The sequence below is a fragment of the Lepidothrix coronata genome, unplaced genomic scaffold, assembly GCF_001604755.1.
Source record: "Lepidothrix coronata isolate B3197 unplaced genomic scaffold, Lepidothrix_coronata-1.0 Scaffold119, whole genome shotgun sequence".
NCBI lineage: Eukaryota > Metazoa > Chordata > Aves > Passeriformes > Pipridae > Lepidothrix > Lepidothrix coronata.
In genome coordinates, this window is record NW_016690299.1 from 1,866,455 (window position 1) to 1,875,855 (window position 9,401).

The window sequence follows — 9,401 nt, forward strand, 5'->3', positions numbered from 1 at the left end:
AGAAATGAAAGAATAAATACACTTCTCCTTTCATTCTGTGAATAGCTGGAGATGGAAATGGATTGTCCCCTCTCCTGTTGCCTGTCAGGTTTGTTTCTGGGATGGGGATTTTCTGTGTTTTTATCTCCCTGTTCCTGGCTTTCTGAATAGCAAATGAAAATAGAAAATTAAAAAGAGGTGGGGGGTATTTTATATAAATACAACCAAGAAATATTTTTGTATCAAAAGGAAGGTGGGCTTAGCAATTCTGATCGACTTTTCCTTGCTTTTGGTGCCTTTCCCTTCAGATTATAACTTTTTTTTAGGATCGGGGTCTGTAAGTCTCTGAGCACAGCAGGGCTTGGCAAGTGGCAGCTCTTCTGCTCATTGAATTATGCAGAACTCCAGGACTGGATTAGCACTGCAACACTCACTGCTCTTCCCATGTAAAACCACCAAGTCAAGGCATTTAAAAGGGCCCCAGGGGGTTGATTTGCAAGAGCAGTGCAGCCTGCTTTCTCCTTCCCATTAGACTGCACTAAAAAAAAAATCACACAGGATATGGTAGAAAAAATACTCAGGCACCTCTGTAAGTCCTACAGGTCTTTATGAAGCTACAGAAAGAGAGAGCTGCTCATTTAGGATAGAATTGTAAAATGGTTTGGGTTGGAATGGACCTTAAAGATCATCTTGTTCCAACCCCCCTGCCATGGGCAGGGACACCTTCCACTACCCCAGGTTGCTCCAAGCCCCGTCCAGCCTGACCTTGGACACTTCCAGGGATCCAGGGACAGCCACAGCTTCTCTGGGCAACATGTGCCAGGGCTTCCCCACCCTCCCAGCCAGGAATTCCTTCCCAATATCCAACCTAAACCTATTGTCTCTCAGTTTGAAGCCATTCCCCTTGTCCTGTCACTACAAGCTGCTGTAAATAGCTTGGGAGTCGGGAGTCAGACTTGGGCCAGGGCAATTCCACTGCTGGGAAAGCACATTTTGGTTATCCTTGACTTCTCTTCTCCTTCACTTTGGAGCGGGATCCAATTTACAGCAGCAGCACGTGCACAGCAAAGTCACCACTTCTGCATTGCAAACACACAGAGGGGGAAAGTGGAGTGTGATATATGCTGGGCTCAGTCCAACATATCTGCAACATCCCTCTATATCTCTGGAAAGAAACACGGAGCCTGGCACGCCAAAAGCAGGGGGACATAAATCTGAATGTAACACAAAGTCACTTGCATTAAGCCAAGGACACCTTCAGCCTGTTCCTGCTGCCAGTCCAAAAAAAAAAAAAACCAGTTGCTGCCCAGCCTTTCCCTGCCTGGAGCTGTGAAATGGTTAATCCAGACTGTTTGGGGAAGATATGTCTCCACAAATGTTGTGCCATCTGGTGCTCCCTGAAAGCTGGAGGAGTGGGTGCTGTATTTTCATAACAATACGCCCTTCTCCTCTCATTGATTAATAACATGAAGCTGTTTTGTCTTTGTTCTTTTGTGGGTTTCATTTTTTTTAAATATTTGTGTGAAGGCTTTTCAATGTGAAATCCGGTAATTATCTTAAGAGCTGAGTCAATAGGTTTTTTTTTTCAGGCAGAGAAATTACACATTAAACTGAACAGTGAAAAGCCTAATGAAAAACATGTCTGCACCAGGCCCAAGATGACCAAAATCCTTATTATTATCCAGTACAATTATCCCCACGAGCCTTTTACCAGGTGCTGTTGAAAGCAGGAGGGTTGGATGCCAACACTGAGGAGCTGCTGCACCAAACGAGGTGTGTGACAGCTCATGGCCCCCCAAAATCATGGAAAGTGGGCTCTGACCATCTTAATGTCCACTTGCACTGAGGGCAGGGCCACAGCAAGGCAAGACAGAATGATGGAATCAAATGTTTGGAAAACAAGGTTGGAAAAGACCTCCAAGATCATGGAGTTCCCCCTGTGTCCGATGCCCACCTTGTCCCCCAGCCCAGAGCACTGAGGACACTCCAGTCATTCCTTGGACATCTCCAGGGGTGGGGACTCCATCACCTCCCTGGGCAGCCCCTCCCAATGTCCAATCACCCTTCCTGTGAAGAAATTTTTCGTGATGTCCCACCTGAGCCTCCCCTGGCACAGCTGGAGGCCGTTCCCTCTCCTCCTGTCCCTTGTTCCCTGGGAGCAGAGCCCGACCTCCCCCAGCTCCCCCCTCCTGTCAGGGGGTTGCAGAGCCAGAAGGTCCCCCCTGAGCCTCCTTTTCTCCAGGCTAAAGGCAGAGATGTTGCCCCCACACAACACCTTGAACCTGCTCCAGGAGGGACAGGAGAGACGTTGCTCCACCTCATCCCAAAACACCCCTGTTCCCACCCCACCATCTTCCCACAGCAGCTGGAGGAGCTGCTGCAAAGCCAAGGGGCAGGGAGGGACATGAGAACACCCACCTTCCAACCTTCTCCTTGGGCTGGTGGCTGCAGAATTGCTCTCCCATGAAAATGATGCCTTGGGAATGCCTTCCTCCCTTGCTGCAGAGGGAACAAGGCACACATCCCACACCAGGAGATGTGGGTGCTCCACCGATTTCCAGTAGTCCTCAGCTAACAAGGGAATGAAAACTTCCAGATTCGGTCCTGGTGCATAAAAAGCAGAGGGAAAAATGGTTATTCCTGATATCGGCTGAACTGAGATTAAACCTCAGTAATGCCACGTGTTCCAAGTGTGCCAACACCAACCCCCCCTTTAGCTGTCATGGAATGGTTTGGGTTGGAAGGGACCTTAAAGCCCATCTCATTCCACCCCCTGCCATGGGCAGGGACACCTTCCACTAGCCCAGGTTGCTCCAAGCCCTGTCCAACCTGGCCTTGGACACTTCCAGGGATCCAGGGGCAGCCAAAGCTTCTCTGGGAAACCTGTGCCAGGGCCTCCCCACCCTCACAGGGAGGAATTTCTTCCCAATATTCCATCTAAACCCACCCTCTTTCAGTTTGAAGCCATTCCTCCTTCTCCTATCCGTAAATGTAATGTGAGAGACAGAGATTTAAATGTAACCACAGATATTTCAGTGTCAAAGGTTAAATCCTTCTTTAATTTAACATCTAGAAGACCCAGCTCATCGAGGCAGAGCCTTTTTATTTCCGGAGGATGAACAGGGAGCACAGCTAAAAATGTGTAACTGGAAGATGATTTAAGCAGTGCAGTTTATAGTGGTTACAATTAATAGGCAATTTCTCACAAAGTTCTCCAGAAAACGTAGTTATTTTTCATTGTAGGAAGCTTTATTTCACCAAGTGGTTCCAGTTCCATGCTGGAAAAACAGAGGAAATGCTTTCACCTTTCCAAACTTTTTGAGCAGTCGTAGAAGTTTAATTTCTCCCAAAGCAGAGTTTGCCCCACAACTACCCCAGCAGAGCCTGGGAGAAAAAACATCAAATATTGGGAAATCTGTGACCAAATTAAGAGCCACTCCCCATCTGCAGAGTGGGATCATCACTAGGGAGGATCATCAGTCCTGTGAGGAACAGCTGCGGGAGCTGGGGGGCTCAGCCTGGAGAAAAGGAGGCTCAGGGGGAACCTTCTGGCTCTGCAACCCCCTGACAGGAGGGGGGAGCCGGGGGGGGTCGGGCTCTGCTCCCAGGGAACAAGGGACAGGAGGAGAGGGAACGGCCTCCAGCTGTGCCAGGGGAGGCTCAGGTGGGACATCAGGAGGAATTTCCTCATGGAAAGGGTGGTCAGGCCCTGGAAGGGGCTGCCCAGGGAGGTTTGGAGTGCCCAGCCCTGGAGGTGTCCAAGGAATGACTGGAGTGTCACTCAGTGCTCTGGGCTGGGGGACAAGGTGGGCATCGGGCACAGGGGGCACTGGATGGTCTCTAAAGTCTTTCCCAACCTCAATAATTCCAGGATCAGCATAACTCCAAACATGTTTCACCCCTTCACACACGACACCCACCGAACCAGAGGGAGGAATCTGCGGCAGAGCAGCTCATCCAGAGCAGCTCATCCAGCGTCGGATTTGATGGACAGTTTGGGTTCCTGTAACTCCCACCTGCCAATTCCTGGGCAGAACATCCCCCTTTTCCCCAGAGCTCCCTCTCCCTCTGCTCCCTAGTCCAGAGTGACCCTTACCAAGCACTAAAACAAACGAATCCCCCAGCAGCCCTTTCCCACCCGGACGCTCCGCCGGCTTTCCCGTTTATCCGCAAAACCTTCGTCCCAAAGCGCCGCTCGCCCCGAACTTGGCAATCAGGTAATTAGAGCCCAGTGCTTATTAAAACCAGGCTCCATCACCACGACGTTGAGGGATGTTGGATAGAGCTGGAACTTGACAGCCAAGTGGGATGAGCAAGTGCATCGGGGTGCTAACGACGTTAGGTTGCAAATGCTGTTTATTTTCCGTCAGCTCCAAACCAGGCAGTAAATAACACATTATAAAAAAAAATTTAAAAAAAGAGTGAGAGAGAGAGAGAGAGATCCAGAAATAACATTAGGTTAAAATAGAACCATCAATTATCCCCCTTTCTTCAGCTTTGGGATGATTTCTCGCTCTTTTTTGTTCATTTTTCTTGGGTGGTTGTTTGGGTTTTTTTAATCTTTTTTTTTCTTTATTCATTAATTGCTTTTTTTTTTTCCCCTGACTCCTCCGTTCTGCTTCGGTGCCCATAAATCAATGTAAGAAAGATAAAATGCTGCTATTATGGAATGAGTGTAAAACTGTATTTAAATAAATTCCCTTTTGCACACGTTTTCTCCCGTCTCAGCTCCAAAAACATCCACTCACGATGAGGTCGAGGCCAGTTTGTCTTCCCAAAGTAAAACTGGCCTATCCCCTTTCCCAAAGCCTTCCCAGAGCACAGTGCCATAAACAATTGTCCCATAAATTATTTTTTCCAGCACCAATTCCCTCCAAAAATCAAATATTTGGTGCGTGGTGACGCCCCACAGCACTTGCACCTGCAGGCAGAGACAGCCCTAAATATTCCTACCAAAAAATTCCTTATTTCCAATTCCATTTTCCTAAACATTCCTACCAAAAAAACTCATTATTTCCAATTCCCCTTTCCTAAGTGTTCTTACCGAAAAAATCAACTATTTCCAATTTGTTTTTCCTAAATATTCCTAAAAAAATAAAATTCATTGTTTCCAATTCCCCTTTCCTAAACATTCCTACCGAAAAAACTCATTATTTCCAATTCCTCTTTTCTAAATATTCCTACCAAAAAAATTAATTATTTCCAATTCCCCTTTCCTAAATATTGACACCAAAAAAAATCCATTATTTCCAATTCCTTTTCCTGAAATATCACTACCAAAAAAATTCCTTATTTCCAATTCCTTTTACCTAAATATTCCTACAAAAAATTTTATTATTTTAAGTTCCTTTTTCCTAAATATTCCTACCAAAAAATATTCCTTATTTCCAGTTCCTTTTTCCTAAATATTCCTACCAAAAAATATTCCTTATTTCCAATTCCTTTTTCCTAAATATTCCTACCAAAAAAATGTCATTATTTCCAATTCCTCTGTCCTAAATGTTCGTACCAAAAAAATCAATTATTTCCAATTCTCCTTTCCTAAATAATCCTACCAAAAAAATGCTCGTTATTTCCAATTCCATTTTCCTAAATATTTCTATTAAAAAAATTCAATATTTCCAATTCCCCTTTACTAAACATTCCTACCAAAAAATCCATTATTTCCAATTCCTTTTTCCCAAATATTCCTACAAAAAAAAAAAAATTCATTATTTCCTAGAAGAACATTTGTTGTTGGAATGTTTTGTGGGATTTTAAATTCAAGGGTTGGGGGGTTTTTTCCACTTACCCCTGTGGGAGGTGCTGGGGCAGGAGCAGGGAGAACTGAGAAATGTTTCCCCTCCCCAAACATAAAAAGAAAGAGAAAACACAAATTAATTTTAGCTTAAAGAGGGTGGGGGTAGAATTTAGTATTTCTTTGTTCTCAGAGTTTCATAAGAAAAAAAGAATAAATTTGCAAATTAAATTGGAGGGGTGGAGGTGTCACCATTTTTTGGGCAGCAGGACAGAAGTTGCTTTTGGTGAAACAAGACAGAAGGTTTGGATTTTGCAGGATGAGGTGCTGGAAGAAGGAGATTTAAGCACAAGTGTGACAGATTTTCCAGCTTTGAGAGACATCTGCGTTTTTTGGAGGAAGGAAAAGGGCATTTTTACGGGGCTGTGGCTCTCCAGGACAGGAACCATCCCGGTGCCTGGTGGAGCAGAAAAGGTCTCCTGCTGAGCAGACACACAGAGAGAACTTTTTAAACTAAAAGAGGGAAGATTTAGATGAGAAATTGGGAAGGAATTCCTGGCTGGGAGGGTGGGGAGGCCCTGGAATAGAATTCCCAGAGAAGCTGTGGCTGCCCCTGGATCCCTGGGAGTGTCCAAGGCCAGGTTGGAGCAACCTGGGACAGCGGAAGGTGTCCCTGCGCAAACCATTCCAGGATTCCATGATTTTAATGCAGACTGAAGCACTTCAGATGCTCCCCTCGACAGCAATGAAAGGGCTGAGACACAAAAACAAATCAGGAAAAAAAATGCACTTGTCACTCAAATTATCTCTGCCTGGAAATTTTTCAAAGAGCTGGTGTCGAGCAGGGAGCGTTTTCATCCGAGTCTGAACGCTCTCAAGACCTCACTTAATGTCAGTAATATTTTATTTAGGCAAAAGCACTTCAATAACTTTGATGTGCCCCATTCGGCCATTTCTGAGATGATCTGATTTGTCCCACAAACCATTTTGTTAGAAGTTGAATGCCTTCCCTAAGAAAATAAAAATCGAGTTTGAAATAAAGTGGTTTGGTCCTCCCAAAGCAAAGGGGTTCGTGGAGTTCAGAATTCTTAGAAATTTATGCTTTCACCCCCTTTTGTTTCAGAAAGCAAATATTTGGAGTAAAACTCCTTGGAAATCAAGTTCTCTAATTGCCACATGTCATTATTATGTCTGATCTCCTCCCTGTGAAGGCTCCTGTTCACAGCTCCATCAGGATTCCTCTTCCTGGGTGCAGGAGAGGTCAGGCAGGAAAGTTTTCCTGCTTTCAGAGCGGAATAAAATTCCAGCTTTGATAAGGAAAAGATGACAACCTTCTTCCCTTGCTAAGTGACCTCCCGGGAATTTACCTTTTTTGGGAGCAAGATCTGCAGAGACTTTGGGGGGCTTGGCCCAGCCCTGGGAGCTTCCCCATCCAGGTTTGCAGGTCCAGGGAATGTCTCTCCTCCTGAAAAGGGGAAAAAAACCCGTGATTAAAAATATATCTCCTTTCACAGATGTCAGGACCACCATTCTTTGCACATCCATGATGAGAAGATTCCAACCCCAGTGGGCTTTTTCCTTGGGAACCCACAGGGCACAGCTCCCCTCTCCTCTAATAGCCAAGTGCAAAAGGTCAAAGATCCGAAATATTCCTCACAAATCGTGTTTGTTTGCACAGAAAATACAGCCCAGAGCGTTCCCAACATCACCTGGCAGCTTCCTCTGGAATGAAACGAGCAGGGGGGAACTTCTTTGCCCTTAATAATGGGGAGCAAAAAGGTCAAAAAACCAAATCCAGCTGCAAATTACCCACAAAAAAGACCTTCTTCCAGTCCCTGTTCCTACAAACAGCTCCTCATCCTCCCTCTTGGTTATTTAAGTCACTGAAGAAGGATCCAGGAGGAGTTGAAGTCGAGCTGTCTGACCCCGTGGGGCAGAAGATGGGGAATAGTTAGGCTGGGGTTTGACAAGCAGTCAGCACTAATCAGAATAAATTACCTCCTCTCACCTGAAGGGGCTTTTCTGCAGCTTCCAAGGGTCAGCTGCTATTTTAACTTGGCTTGTTCTGCCATAAATTGGGGTGAGAGATGGGCCAGTTTACATCTCCAAACTCAGGGGGCTCAACAGGCACCAGGTTTGATCCCAAGAAGTCTAAAATAGTTTTTCTTGAGCTTCTCTTTCAGGAAAAAAAAATGTTGTTTCTCGGTAGATTTTCAACTTTCAAGAACCCTTCCTGCAACAGAGATTTTGAAGGTGCGTTTTCCTGCTTTTTGGAAAGGTTTCCAAGTGGTAACTGATGGAGGAAGTTATTTTTTAAATCAATTTTTATCCCAGAAAAGTAAATCAAATTAAGACTCGGCAAACAAACACAGCTGCTCCCAAAATGTCCCTGTGTTGATTCATAAAATCATGGAATATCCTGAGCTGGAAGGGACCCACAGGGACCACTGAGTCCAACTGGTGGCCCTGCACAGGACACTCCGAGAATCCCACCATGTGCCACTTCCAACATGAAACACTTCAGTACAAAACAGGGAAGATATTCCAGAAGAAATGTTTGTTTTTCCAATGCATCCCAGCCAGGATGCCTGGCTCGAGTTTTCTTTATTCTTAATCATCATTCCCTTTTTCTTCTTTTTAATTTCCTTTCTTTTTTTCTTTCCTTTTTTTTTTCCTTTCCTTTTTCCCCCCTCTTTTCTTTTTTTTTTTTTCTTTTTTTTTGTTCCATTTGATTTTGTTGGGTTTTTTGGTTGGTTGGTTTTGGGTTTTTTTGATCTCTCCCAGGCAAAGCTTCGTTGGCTCTGGAATCACCATCCCCGCACCCTGAGCTGGGATTCATCCCATCATCTCTCCATCCGTTTTATGAGGAGTTGCTTTGACATTTTGCTCATCTTTTCGGGGAGAAATGATGAAGCACCGAGCAATAAAAGCAGCGTGTGAGATTGTGTGATCCATTTTTCACCTTCAGAGACATTTAACTTCCCTGAATTCTTAACCAAGAGCTCACCCTTCATTCATCAAACTCAGCCATCATTTCAGTTGTTGCAAAATATCTTACACAGGCATATTTCCTTATTTTCTGCGGTTGAATTATTTTTTAAAAAATTCTTTGGAGTGCCTCCTGATGCCTCTCTTTTAAGCCAGAAAATCCCAACACCTGTAAGAAAATTCTCCTTCATGGATTAAATGACATTGCGGGCTGTTTATGGACTTGTGCTGATAAAGGGGGCAGATCCACACTGATGATTACAGAGAGAGATCCTGAGATTTCACCTCCAAAGAGTCTCCAAACACCTGGAACACCCTTTTCCCCAATCCTATTACACACCCTTTAAAAGCTGTTAGGATAACTTCCCATCCTGGGACAAAAAAAATCTGTGTGAGCTCTTCTGCAAACAGTTTGTGTCCCCTCCAGACCATTAGTTTCTGTATATTTAACTTGAAAAGCAGCCCCATCATTTGGATCTCGTTCAGTTCATTAAAATCTCGTTTTACCTTCAAAACTGCCAAAAACTTCTCGCAGAGGAGACCTGAGAGTCTCCTCCTGCATCCTCCCCATCACTGAGCAGAACGGCAGAAGGGCTGAAAACCCTCATTTTATTAAAGTTGTAAAGGAGTAATTCAGTATTTTTGCCTGACTTGCATTTAAAAATATGGAAGCAATCGAGAATACTTCCAAATATTT